General features: G+C 40.3%; 1 long non-coding RNA gene across 1 annotated transcript; it reads left to right on the top strand.

The window, feature by feature from the left end:
• The first annotated feature begins 8,761 nt into the window (after window positions 1-8,761).
• On the top strand, window positions 8,762-12,171 carry LOC124859242. Its single transcript, XR_007036040.1, has 3 exons — window positions 8,762-8,806; window positions 11,786-11,838; window positions 11,942-12,171. It is a non-coding gene; the product is annotated as an uncharacterized LOC124859242 (long non-coding RNA).
• Window positions 12,172-13,476: the final 1,305 nt, after the last annotated feature.

Raw genomic sequence — 13,476 nt, 5'->3', positions numbered from 1 at the left:
TAGATTCATTGCACACTAACTGAAATATTTCAGGTATTTTATTGTCTTAATACGGATGATTTTGGCATACAGCTCATGAAAACCCAAAATTCCTATCTCACAAAATTAGCATATCATTAAAAGGGTCTCTAAACGAGCTATGAACCTAATCATCTGAATCAATGAGTTAACTCTAAACACCTGCAAAAGATTCCTGAGGCCTTTAAAACTCCCAGCCTGGTTCATCACTCAAAACCCCAATCATGGGTAAGACTGCCGACCTGACTGCTGTCCAGAAGGCCACTATTGACACCCTCAAGCAAGAGGGTAAGACACAGAAAGAAATTTCTGAACGAATAGGCTGTTCCCAGATTGCTGTATCAAGGCACTTCAGTGGGAAGTCTGTGGGAAGGAAAAAGTGTGGCAGAATAATGCTGCACAACGAGAAGAGGTGACCGGACCCTGAGGAAGATTGTGGAGAAGGGCCGATTCCAGACCTTGGGGGACCTGCGGAAGCAGTGGACTGAGTCTGGAGTAGAAACATCCAGAGCCACCGTGCACAGGCGTGTGCAGGAAATGGGCTACAGGTGCCGCATTCCCCAGGTCAAGCTACTTTTGAACCAGAAACAGCGGCAAAAGCGCCTGACCTGGGCTACACAGAAGCAGCACTGGACTGTTGCTCAGTGGTCCAAAGTACTTTTTTCGGATGAAAGCAAATTCTGCATGTCATTCGGAAATCAAGGTGCCAGAGTCTGGAGGAAGACTGGGGAGAAGGAAATGCCAAAATGCCAGAAGTCCAGTGTCAAGTAACCACAGTCAGTGATGGTCTGGGGTGCCGTGTCAGCTGCTGGTGTTCATCCACTGTGTTTTATCAAGGGCAGGGTCAATGCAGCTAGCTATCAGGAGATTTTGGAGCACTTCATGCTTCCATCTGCTGAAAAGCTTTATTGAGATGAAGATTTCATTTTTCAGCTCGACCTGGCACCTGCTCACAGTGCCAAAACCACTGGTAAATGGTTTACTGACCATGGTATCACTGTGCTCAATTGGCCTGCCAACTCTCCTGACCTGAACCCCATAGAGAATCTGTGGGATATTGTGAAGAGAACGTTGAGAGACTCAAGACCCAACACTCTGGATGAGCTAAAGGCCGCTATCGAAGCATCCTGGGCCTCCATAAGACCTCAGCAGTGCCACAGGCTGATTGCCTCCATGCCATGCCGCATTGAAGCAGTCATTTCTGCAAAAGGATTCCCGACCAAGTATTGAGTGCATAACTGTACATGATTATTTGAAGGTTGACGTTTTTTGTATTAAAAACACTTTTCTTTTATTGGTTGGATGAAATATGCTAATTTTGTGAGATAGGAATTTTGGGTTTTCATGAGCTGTATGCCAAAATCATCCGTATTAAGACAATAAAAGACCTGAAATATTTCAGTTAGTGCGCAATGAATCTAAAATATATGAATGTTAAATTTTCATCATGACATTATGGAAAATAATGAACTTTATCACAATATGCTAATATTTTGAGAAGGACCTGTATATATGACATAAAGAAGCTGGAATCAGACCCAAAACTTTGCAAGACAACGACACTTCCCACTGAGCCACAGTGACCCATATGTTATATGTAGATATGTCAGAGGTTCTGAGACTGCAAAACAAACACTGGATTTTTCTCCATGCTTGTGTGGCATGCAGTAATTGCTATGTGTGTTAATCCTGGGATAACAAGTGTTTTCAAAGAAGAGTCAATGATCATCTTGCAAGGTCAGTTTAGCCCTGTATGCTGCATGAATAATAAAGAATGCAAAGGCTAATAGGAACATAATCACATCACACTTAGGAAGATTATCTCTTGTGACTTGAGGAAAGATCCAGTTTGAACTTCAGGTGCCACCTTCCCTCTTTGAAAATGTTCCAGTGGGTGAGAGTCAACCTTTTGCTCAAAGCAATGCTTTACTGACATCATAGCAGGGGACCCTTCCTTGGGATTATAGCTGGGAGGTGGTGGCCATGCACCGTGACCCGTCCGTTTTTTTATGACTTCATTATTTTCCCTCCCTGCCATGCTCATTTTCATTTGCCAGAGCGGGAGTATAATGACTGCACTATAAAAACGCTGCTTTAACGTTTGCATACTGTTCTCATTTGGTCCGGCCCTCAACCCTTCAGCTAGCATATGGCAGGTAATCAGGTCTGCAATCAGAGCTGCACGTTACACAGGGCCCCGCTCTCTGCACAGGGGCTATTACCCATCTGTCTTTTCACACACATACAACCACAGATGCATGCGTATTTATGTGCAAGCATGCAAACACACAAAACCTCACAAATAGATACTTCTACGCAGTACCTTTCTCACAGATGTAACTGCTTAGAGACTCACACGCATAATGAACACTCACACAAATGCAGGCTTTTACCTCACCCTCTCACCTCCAGGAAATCTCAATGAAATGTGCAGAAACTAAGTCCCCTGACTTTTCATACCTCGGTTGCCATTAATAGCAAAAAGCCTGGTGATTTCATGGCTTCATCGCTGCACATGGCAAAATGTCTTTACTAGTATGTAGTTCTTACTTAACTAAGCCCATTTGCCCCTTACCTCCACGCTGCCTGGAGTAAGCATTTCAGCCACATCAGGACACCCACATATGTTTCCGACATTAAACATCAACTGCAGAACATGGAAAGCCTGGAAAAATGATCATCTAGAGACCTCCAATGGTAGGCACAACCCCTCAGTTGTGTTTCTTTTTCTCAAACAGAGCTACTTTGTTTTTATGTTTTTTTTTTGTTTTAATGCCATCATGAGACTGGAGCGAGTATTGAGTTTCAGTGTTTTTATGTACAGTTCTTTTAAACTGTGATGTTGATGTAATTCAGTACCGATGTAGATCAGTAATGGGTCAATGATTCGGTTTGTAAAGAGATGGCAGTATTGACAAAGACTTTACCAACCAGACACCATCTCGCTTCAACTCACAGGAAGTTCGGTGTAATATCATTTTCACTTATTATGAACCTTTCACAACCTCTGCAGCAGACCTTGAGAATGCATTCATAAATTGTTCTTAATAAATATAAAAAATTATTTATGAATGCACTTTTGTTTTTGTCCAAACATCAGTGACTCCGAAAAACTCTGCATGGCTGTACATTTGATCTGAGACAGAAGAAGAAGGCCTGTGTTGTGTTGATGGGCCAAATGATTTGGCAAACTAATGCGCTGTCAGAAGGTCACCATGTTCAGAGGATGGGGAAACTAAAAAGGTCTGTTTGGTTTGGCAGGCAAGAATGAGGATTTCCAAACTCCAAGACATTTTAAGTCAGCATAAAATGCAGCAAAGGCAGTTCTGAGGGCAGCCAAGACGAAAGGCGAAAACATGGTTGTCAGAAAATCTTGCACAGTTTTGTTGACAGGATGGACCCAATCAAGCAATGGGGATGGAAATGATTACTTCCAAGTGGACTAAAGCTTAAAGACTGAAGGAGTCTTGTGGAGGGATATTTATCCCTCCCCACCACCACCACCACTGGCTAGGCACACCAACAGAATCCAACACCACTCTCTCATTTGGACAGATGTCCAGCCAAATAATGTGTGTGTGTGTGTAAAATGTTGACCCATCCCTCCAGTGCTCTCACATCCACAATGCATGCACACACATTCTTTTCTGCAGCTCTCATGTTTCATCCTACATGTTCTGTCCACATTGTGTTTGTCAAGCTCTCTGGCCCAAATCCGTTATTACCTCGTGAAATGACAACTCATTTCCATGAATGTAATCCTTTCCTTTGCCTGCTTGAATCTCTAAAGTAAACATGGTCTCCTCTTCTGAAAGCACAGAGGAAGAAGGGTAGAGGGATAATACTTCAAATTTACAAAAGACACTCACAAAGGGAACCAGACCCCCGGAGTGGTATGATAAAGACCAAGAGCATTTGAAGTGATTTATGCCAATGCACTGCAGCCTGTATAGACAAGCTGTAAAAGCAAACACTGCTGTATATTCCACTTGAGTAACTGTGAAGATCAACTGCACTTAATCAGTTGTTTTTTTTATTTCCTTTGTTCCTTATTTTAAATTTTTTTATATGTAATCACAACAAACAAGTACAGTACTGTGCAAACGTTTAGGCAGGTGTGAAAAAAGAATGCTTTAAAAAATGGCATAGTTAGAACCGTCTTTTTCTATCCTTTTAAGTGATATAGACTTTGACACCAAATGAAAAATTTTTTCTCAGGTGTGAGTAAAGGTATATGGATATGAGGGGTATGTTCCAGTGCTAGCTGTAGCTGGTACATAGGAAGTAGGGGCAAAATAAACTCAGGCTGCTACAACTAGCTGCTTTATAGAAATGTTATTCCCTTCTTTTGCCTCCTCTATAACAGCAACAATGTTCTTAAATGCTGCTTTTTTTAGGTTAACCTTTCTGTTTAATTCAGCTGCTACATACGTCATCCCCTACAAAGGGTGGCTGCAGCCCCCCACGACCAGATCAAATGTCTGTCAAATCATTACATTACAGAAGAAAGAGTCAAATAAGATTCAATTCTATACAGATTTCTAGATCAAATAGAAACATTTTCTAGCTCAAATCGTCTTTTAATTCCTAGAAAAGCACTATACAAATAAAATTGTATTATTATTAGCTTGAACAGCATCTAAAATTAACTAGTAGTGTTCACTTTTAAACTTTTCAATTCAATTTTCAATTCAGTTTTATTTGTATAGCGCCAATTCACAACACATGTTGTCTCAAGGCACTTCACAACAGTCAGGTACATACATTCCAATTAGTCCTAACCATTGAACAGTGCAGTCAGTTAGTTATTTATTTAAATTGGATAAAAAGTTTTTCTGTCTAAGGAAACCCAGCAGATTGCATCCAGTAAACCACTTTACAGACATTTCCACTGCCTGTGTTCCAAGATAATGCATGATGTAGTTATCATGCACAAACCTATGCAAAACTGTTCATATTTCCCAGATACACATTCACAGGGACAAAAAAAACAAACAATGAAACTAAAAATTAAAAGCTTGTCGTTCATCAGCCAACCCATCCTTCACTCTCAGCCACATCATATGTGACTGCTTTAATCACAGGCCAATCACTGCTAGGTCATAATTAATAAAAGCCATAACAGACCCAAATAAACAAGTCCAAATTGCTGCCTTAATCGAATGATGCAAACATCAATGAATTACAAAAGTTCACTGCCGCCACTGACAATTTCCTAATTGTATTCACTCATTCATGGGAATTTTTATTAACATGGAGCGGATGTCTTCTGCCCTTCCACTGTCACAGCACTAGGGATCTAATTTCATTATTTTCCACAAGATTTGCTTGACTACCGCCGCCATGCTAGTGGCGCACCGTGGCCAGATGTTTTTGCTATTTAAATGAGGAAGCAAAGCCTGTTGGGTAAACATAATTAAAGAAAGTTGGAAGCTTTTAGCGTGTTTTTTTTTTACTTCTTTCATTTCTTGCCCTCTCTTTGTCTTCTTGCTTCTCCTCCTACATCTTTCTCCATTTCTTAACTTAGTTCATTTGACATTTCAATTAACATCAGAGCCACATGTTTTTCTAAGCTGGAGCACAAGGGCGATTTACATAGAGTAGTGGGATACAGTGGACAACACACACACAACAGAGAGAGCGAGACAGAGAGAGAAAGAAAGTTGCCTACACACATAAATGTATACAAAGTTTGTGCAAAGACATTAGCAAAGAAGTGGAGGAAAAACAGCAAGGATAAACATTCTACAGGTTGTTTACTAGACCTGGTGTGAACTATGGCCTCGTCTTTTTCCACATCATTCACAGAGCTTTTCTACCCGGGCAGAAGATGAATCCAAACAATGTTGACCTGTGACCTTGTCATAGTTTCTGTTTATTAAAATTATTACCCAGTGCAACCTAATCACGCAAGCATTAATGTCCACACCTGTTGCATGCTAAGTAACAGCAAATAAGCAGGGGTTGGAGGCTAAATTAAATCACTTATGTCACAGGACTAATAGGCCAGCATGACTTTACAGCACTGTGAAAAAGTATCTGACGGTTCAGTTTACTTCTGTTTGTGCTTTTTTGTCAAATCTACATATTTTAAATTATCAAACAAATGTTTATGTCAGACAAAGATAACGAGGTTAAACAAGAAATGCAATTTCTAAATGACTGTCATTTAAGAAATGAGGAAAAGCTATCTAAACCAAATCCCCCTATTTTAATTAAAAAAGTAATTGCCCTCTTGTTTAAATCATAGAATAATTGTGATTAACCACAATTTTTTTGACAGTTGAGTTCAGTTGCACTTGCCACATCCAGGCCAGAATCAGGTGTTACCTAAATAGGACCTGTCTGACAGCATGAAGTACGCTAAAAGATCATCATGCCCTAATCTATAGAAATTAAATAACAAATGCATATCACAGTCCTGAACACCTACCGGTGCATAAAGGGTTACTAAGCCATTTCTGTAGTTACAAGAGTCAAGAAAAACACAGTGAGAGCCACCAACCAAAAACTGAGAAAACTCAGAACAGTGGTGAACTTTCCAAGGAGTTGCCGGCTTCTTGAATCACTTCAAGAGAGCAATCGATGACTCATCCAAAAGGTTACAAAAGAATGAAGAACAACATCTGAAGCACTGAAGGCCTCACTTGTCTTGGTTAGGGTCAGTGTTAATGTTATTAAAGAGAGAGAGGCATAAATGGCGTCCTTGGTAGAGATCCAAGTCGAAACCGCTGCACACCAAAAAGAACTCAAAGGCCCATAGCACTTGGTAAAATATTTTCTGGCCTTACAAGATAAAATTGGAACCTTTTGGAGGGAGTTGCATCTAGCGTAAAATGTATTTTAAACCAACAGTCACACATGATGGTGGTATAATGATGGTGCCTTGCTGCAGGACCTGGATGACTTGCAGTGGAAACAATACATTCTGTTATCTAACTAAAAAATCCTGATGGAGATTGTCCAGCCATTAGTGTGAATCATGTTATGATGCATTTTATTTACATCAGAAGTAAAACGGGTTGACATCACACCCATACTTTGGAGGCAGATTGGAAAATCAAGAGGATTCGCTTGAGTGCCATGGTTCTTTGTCATGGCAGTTTGTTTGTATGTCTTTATGATATTTAGCATGTATTGCAAATGTTTTAAAAGCAACGGTTTTATTTGTTCTTTCATGCATTCAGTCAGTTCAGGTTATGTATTTCTCAACTTTTACAGTAGGGAGAACAAGTATTTAATACACTGCCGATTTTGTAGGTTTACCCACTTGCAAAGCATGTAGAAGTTTTTAATTTTTATCTTAGATACTCTCCAACTGTGAGTGATGGAATCTAAAACAATAACATTTTGTGATTTGTAAGTAATTAATTTGCATTTTTTTGCATGACATAAGTATTTGATACATCAGAAAAATAACCCATGACCCACGACCCATATTCAATGCCCTTACTGAGGGAAGGAGGTTGTTGGCTAAGATCTCCTGATACATGGCCCCATCCATCCTCCCCTCAATACAGTGCAGTCATCCTGTCCCCTTTGCAGAAAAGAATGATGTTTCCACCTCCATGCTTCACAGTAGGGATGGTGTTCTTGAGGTTGTACTCGTCGTTCTTCTTCCTCCAAACACGGCAAGAGGAGTGTAGACCAAAAAGCTCTATTTTTGTCTCATCAGACCACATGACCTTCTCCCATTCCTCCTCTGGATCATCCAGATGGTCATTGGCAAACTTCAGACAGGCCTGGACATGCACTGACTTGAGCAGGGGGACCTTGCATATGCTGCAGGATTTTAATCCATTGCGGCATAGTGTGTTACTAATGGTCTTCTTTGAGACTGTGGTCTCAGCTCTCTTCAGGTCATTGACTAGGTCCTACCATATAGTTCTGGGCTGATCCCTCACCTTCCTCATGATTGTTGATACCCCACGAGGTGAGATCTTACATGGAGCCCCAGACCGAAGGAGATTGACCATCATCTTGAACTTCTTCAATTTTCTTATAAGTGCCCCAACAACTGCTGCCTTTTCACCAAGCCACTTGGCTATTTTCCTGTAGTCCATCCCAAACTTGTGCAGGTGTACTATGTTATCCTTGATGTCCTTACGCACTCTCTGGTCTTGGCCATTGTGGAGAGGTTAAGGTTTGTTGAAGGTTTGAAGTGGAATGTTCTATGTGGAGTGCACACCTGTTTTAATGAAATGCAAACTATCAGAATTAGAATTAAATTGTTTTCTATTGCAGCGTTTTATAAGAAGTAGCTATTTAGGATTTCAACCTACATATTCAAAAATTCAACTTCATAGTGCATTCTAGATTAATATTCCAACATTAACTTTAAAGCCTTTGGGTGTATTCACACCAGGAAAATCCTTTGGTCCGCTTGTTTGGTCCGGACCAAAAGCGAACTTTATTTTTTTCATTTGGTGCGATTTGTTTTCACATTGTACGTTTTGCAAGTGAACTATTACTTGTAAACAAAGCCACGTGGGTGACGATCATTGTTCCCATTGGACAGAAATGACGGGGGCGGGACAGAGCACAGACCCAGAAATTTAGGAAAACAGCTGTAGAAGTGCTGTGTGCAGCACCTCTGTTCTGCATATTTGTTATTACACCTGCAATATTATTGTGAGGCTGAAGAGCAGCTAATTCAACACAGACTTTGAGACGTTCCATTTATAATGTTGGAACCCCGTCGGAGAATGCGTGCTGAACGCCGACGTTCTCTACGTGCCTTGTCCCACAACTAGCCAGTAGCGTTGCTAAGCAACACACTGCTTATCAGGTATGATTACCTTACAACACACACCTTTGCTACCGGCTACGGTGGCTTTTTATTTCCAACGAGACGTACGCTTTTTGTAGTTCGTTCGGATCGGGGCCGGTCTATATTCAGACTATAAGGGAACCGCACCAGAGTCCGTTTGGAAGTGGACCGAGACCACCTCAAAAAGTGGGTCTCGGTCCGGTTGTTTGGTCCGGACCAGGGTTCGCTTGAGTGTATTTACACCTGCACAAAAGGTCCGGACCAAGGGGGGAAACGAACTCTGGTCCGTTTAAAGCGGATCAAAAGTGGCAAGTCTGAATACACCCTTAATTTTCCATGCTCTCCTGATGGCCAAAGCTCAAATCGTCCTATCTGCAGGATTTTCTGGGTACCAGATTTCATGTAAGATAATGAGAACAAGTAAGACTGCTCATGTTCAGTCAGTATGCAAAAAAATATCACCTTCTGGTATGACATGAAAGAAAAAATCTAAATAGGTGTTCTGTGAACATGTTGAAACACAACAACCAGCATTTTTCAATTAGAAGGTTTTGTGTTTTGGTCATTGCCGCTGTAGATAATTGAAAATGCAGCTGACTGAGAAATCAGTAGAGTGACGGTTCTTTTACACCCATAGAAAATAGCTCAATACATGTTATATCAGAGGTCACTGAAGGTGTAATCCTTATTTATTTTGACCAATGCATATCACCAACTTGTATTGATACTAGGGAAAATTGCATCAACTTGTTAAAAATGCCCTCCTTTATCGTACAATCAAACTCATGACCAGCACCTTGAGTTTAGCTGGTCTAGCAGGGGTTCAATCTGGTATTCTCTTTTTCTCCAGTATTATTTTGTTTGGGTTGTCTCCCTTTTTAAAGCTTTCAATCTGACTACCAGAGGCAAAAGCTTTTATTTACTCCATTTTATGGAAAACGCCCCATTCACTGCATGCATTACAGTCTGGCTTAGTGGAGCTTGATGGCTGAAATATGCTCTGGGTGCTCCAGCCACACACAAGCATTTTTTTTAGCATGCAGTGCGTGCCACATTTGATACCCTTTAGTGCACACGAACTGAGTAGCTGTCAAAAATACAACAGGCATCTCAAGTAATTATGCAGATTTATGCAAAACATTAACAAGAAGAATTAAAGGCACAAATGAGGTGGCTACACTTGAATTGTTAAGATTATGAATAATTACCACAAATCTTTTTGCTCTTAATATAACTTGTTTTTGATAAACAAAGCCTTAATTATTGGAATACTTTAGAGGATTCCGGTGACCTTCATTAATCTTAGACAACAAGTCTCCAGTGAGACTTGAGATGCGGCCTTAACAAACACACACACATGCGCTGGGGCAGGCACATGCACAGACACCCCATGCAGGGTAAATACACATGCATGGAAGCATGTATGCTAACTTGCCACTTCAGCCTGGAAGGAAGTAGACTGACAGGTAGATCTTCTAGTTAAGTCAAAAGAGTTTCTCATGCTCCCTGGTGTGTCCAGGTATGATAAGCAAAGGAGGATAAATTCACACAAACACACGTGTACAGAGACATAAAGTCAGTGACTCAAATGCTTAATTGAGAATTTGCTGCATCAGGTCTTTCAATAATAACAGTTACATATCTTTGGACATGAATATTCTATTGTGAGACATTGGGCATTGAACATGGTGCTTAATATGTCCAATATTTAAAGGCAATGAGCAAGATAAAACAAACTGTGCTCTGTGTGGGGAAAGGGTCATACAAAAAAAGACCCTGAAAGAATCTTTTGTTTTCCATGTGAAAAAAAAACTGGAGGCAATGCTAGGTGCAGAATCTGAGCCTGAACACTTTTACTGTTTATGCCTCCTCACTTTACCAGAGAGACCTTTAATCAGCTAACCTTCATAGGAAACCATTTGCAACACCAACTTTGGTTGAGGCTTCACAACTCTGCTTAAGTGACAAAAGTTCCCTTGTGTCATCATATTTACATGATTTGCATGGCTAATAATGTTGAATTGAGTGTAGTTATGTCTGTTTAGGACAATAAGCAATGACTCTCCAGCATTATGACAGGCAGATCAGGTCCCATGGGCACCAGGCACCCAGGGGTTCTGTCAATCAAATTGTTGTTGATTGCTTTTATTATAGTTGTCAGATTGTTTCTGCTTCCTTCCGTCTGCCTAAATATGCCATGCTTCTACAGAGTGAAGTCCACCTTCATCATCCTCCTGTTTGAACGTCACTGAATGTAATCGAGGCCACTAGGGTTGTAACAAGAGCTTCTGATATAAAAACAGCACAATATTTCTCCTCTATATCAAGCCCATCTTGCAAAACACTATCTAAGTGCTATAACAGTGTAAGCTATTATTAGGGGGCCTGGATATTAAGGTTATTCCTTTACAATTGACTTATCCAACATAATTTTATTGTGAAATAAAAATGTCAGAAAGAAAGCTGTTTTGTTTTTTCACTTAGTCCAAACCATAGACATGAAACATTAGACCCTACATTGGTATTGTTGCACCATAGAAATGACATATCAGCATGTCCGCCATATTGTAAGTGGCATGTTCATCTTGGTAAACATTAAAGAGTTTTGTTTTAAAGTAACAGAATAACAGCAGACGATTACTCGTATCCTAAAACAGACAGATAAAATGAGAAACATATTTTCTCACACAAATAAAACTATCTGCAAATTGTGTTATTTTGATTCACTTATCAGAAGTGCAGAATGAGTTTCTTTTCCCGTATGACAGCTCTCACTGTCTTATTTGTTCATCAAGAGACAAAGCATCCAATTAAACCAGACTATCTAAGGAAATATATACACTTATATAAATATATTTTCTTCATCCAGTGCAATATTGTGTAGAAATGCACAGATCAAAAATATTTCATATACATTCTCGACCATGTACAGCAAGCGTCCTGCTGATCCATCACAGATCCATCTCTCCTTTAATAACCTGATGTGGCTCTCCACAGAGGTCCATGTCCGAAGACAGGCAGCACCGGTAGCTGCACCCTCCCGCTGGAGGGTAAAGTATAGCTCCACAATGACACGCATTTGAAGACAAAATCGGCATAATAGATATTGAAAATTGTACATAAAAAAAATGTGTTCGCTCCTTTGCCCCCCAGACACCATCAATGGACCGAACCAAGACGTCTGATGAGATGATACCTCCACATGGTGGGGAGTAGTGGACTAGTTGTTAGAGAGCAGGGCATTTGCGGAGAGGCCACAAGAACCTTGGGTCGAATCCCACAGCCTGCCACTCTGGTTCCTTGAGCAAGACCCTTAGCCCCTGAATGCTCCCCGGGTGCCGCACAATGGCAACCCACTGCTCCCTATGGCATGGGTTAAATGTTGAGGAAAATTTCTCCATTGAGAGATCAATAAAGTCTATATTATTGTTATTATTTAAGACTTGTGGACTGCTCTGTTGGCCCCACCAATAGCATCTGGAACAGTAATTCTCTGCTGCTGTATTGATCATGAAAGCACAGTATCCTTCATCTGGATGGGAACAAAACAAGCCAATATGCTTTCAAATGTTTTACTGCCCTCTAAAAAACATCAATAAAGCAATATTGGCACTGTTTACATAAAAGAGCAAAGGATGCACGAGGATAAAAAAACTAAAGTAATGGATGCTGGCAAGTTGTTAGTCAAGAAAGCAGGATTTGCCATTTACATTTTATGTTCCCACCCACATCCGCGGATCAATGGGAGAGGAAGCTCATTTTCCCTAACATCAATATTGTGGAACAGTTTGCTTCCCTAACATTGTTTCATCACTGAAGCTCTGAAAGGAGGTCCAAGCATGAAGGTTGAGCTAGCATTTAACTTTCCAAGCATAGGATCTGCCCAGACTCACCCTTCCACAATGCGACCATAAGGCTTTTTACAGGACACTTTTGACAAATGGCCTGAAACACAAACCCCTCTTCAAGCTGTCCCCAACCTCAAGATGCACCCAAGTACTGCTATATTACTGCACAAAGGGTGGTATTTTCCAGCAGCCAGGTTGATTATTACAACCCCAATTTCAATGAAGTTGGGACATTGTGTAAAACATAAATAAAAAAAGAAAACAATGATTTGCAAATCCTGTTCAACCTATATGCAATTGCATACATTACAAAGACAAAATATTTAATGTTTAAACTGATATGCTTTATAGTCTTTTTGCAACTACTCACTCATTTTTAATTTAATGTTTGCAACACATTCTAAAAATGCTGGGACGGGGGCAACAAAAAACTGGGAAAGTTGAGGAATACCCATAAAACACCTGTTTGGAATAATAGACAGGTGAACAGGTATACTGGAAACATGTGAGTGTCATGATTGGGTATAAAAAAAAATCATACCTGAAAGGCTCAGACATTCACAAGCAAGGATGGGGCGCGGTTCACCACTTTGTGAACAATTGTGTGAGCAAATTGTCCAACAGTTTAAGAACAAGGTTTCTCAACGTACAATTATAAAGAATTTAGGGATTTCATAATCTGCCGTGCATAATATCATCAAAGATTCAGAGAATCTGTAAAAACCTCTGAACCTACAAAGCTTCAACAATTAGTGTCATCAGTTCCCAAATTCTTATTGAGCGTTGTTAAAAGGAAAGGTGATGTAACAAAGTGGTAAACATGCTCCTGTACCAGCCTTT

This window comes from Girardinichthys multiradiatus, chromosome 22, assembly GCF_021462225.1.
Source record: "Girardinichthys multiradiatus isolate DD_20200921_A chromosome 22, DD_fGirMul_XY1, whole genome shotgun sequence".
NCBI lineage: Eukaryota > Metazoa > Chordata > Actinopteri > Cyprinodontiformes > Goodeidae > Girardinichthys > Girardinichthys multiradiatus.
Note: the sequence above shows the minus strand (reverse complement) of the source record. Positions and strands in the feature narration are given on the sequence as shown.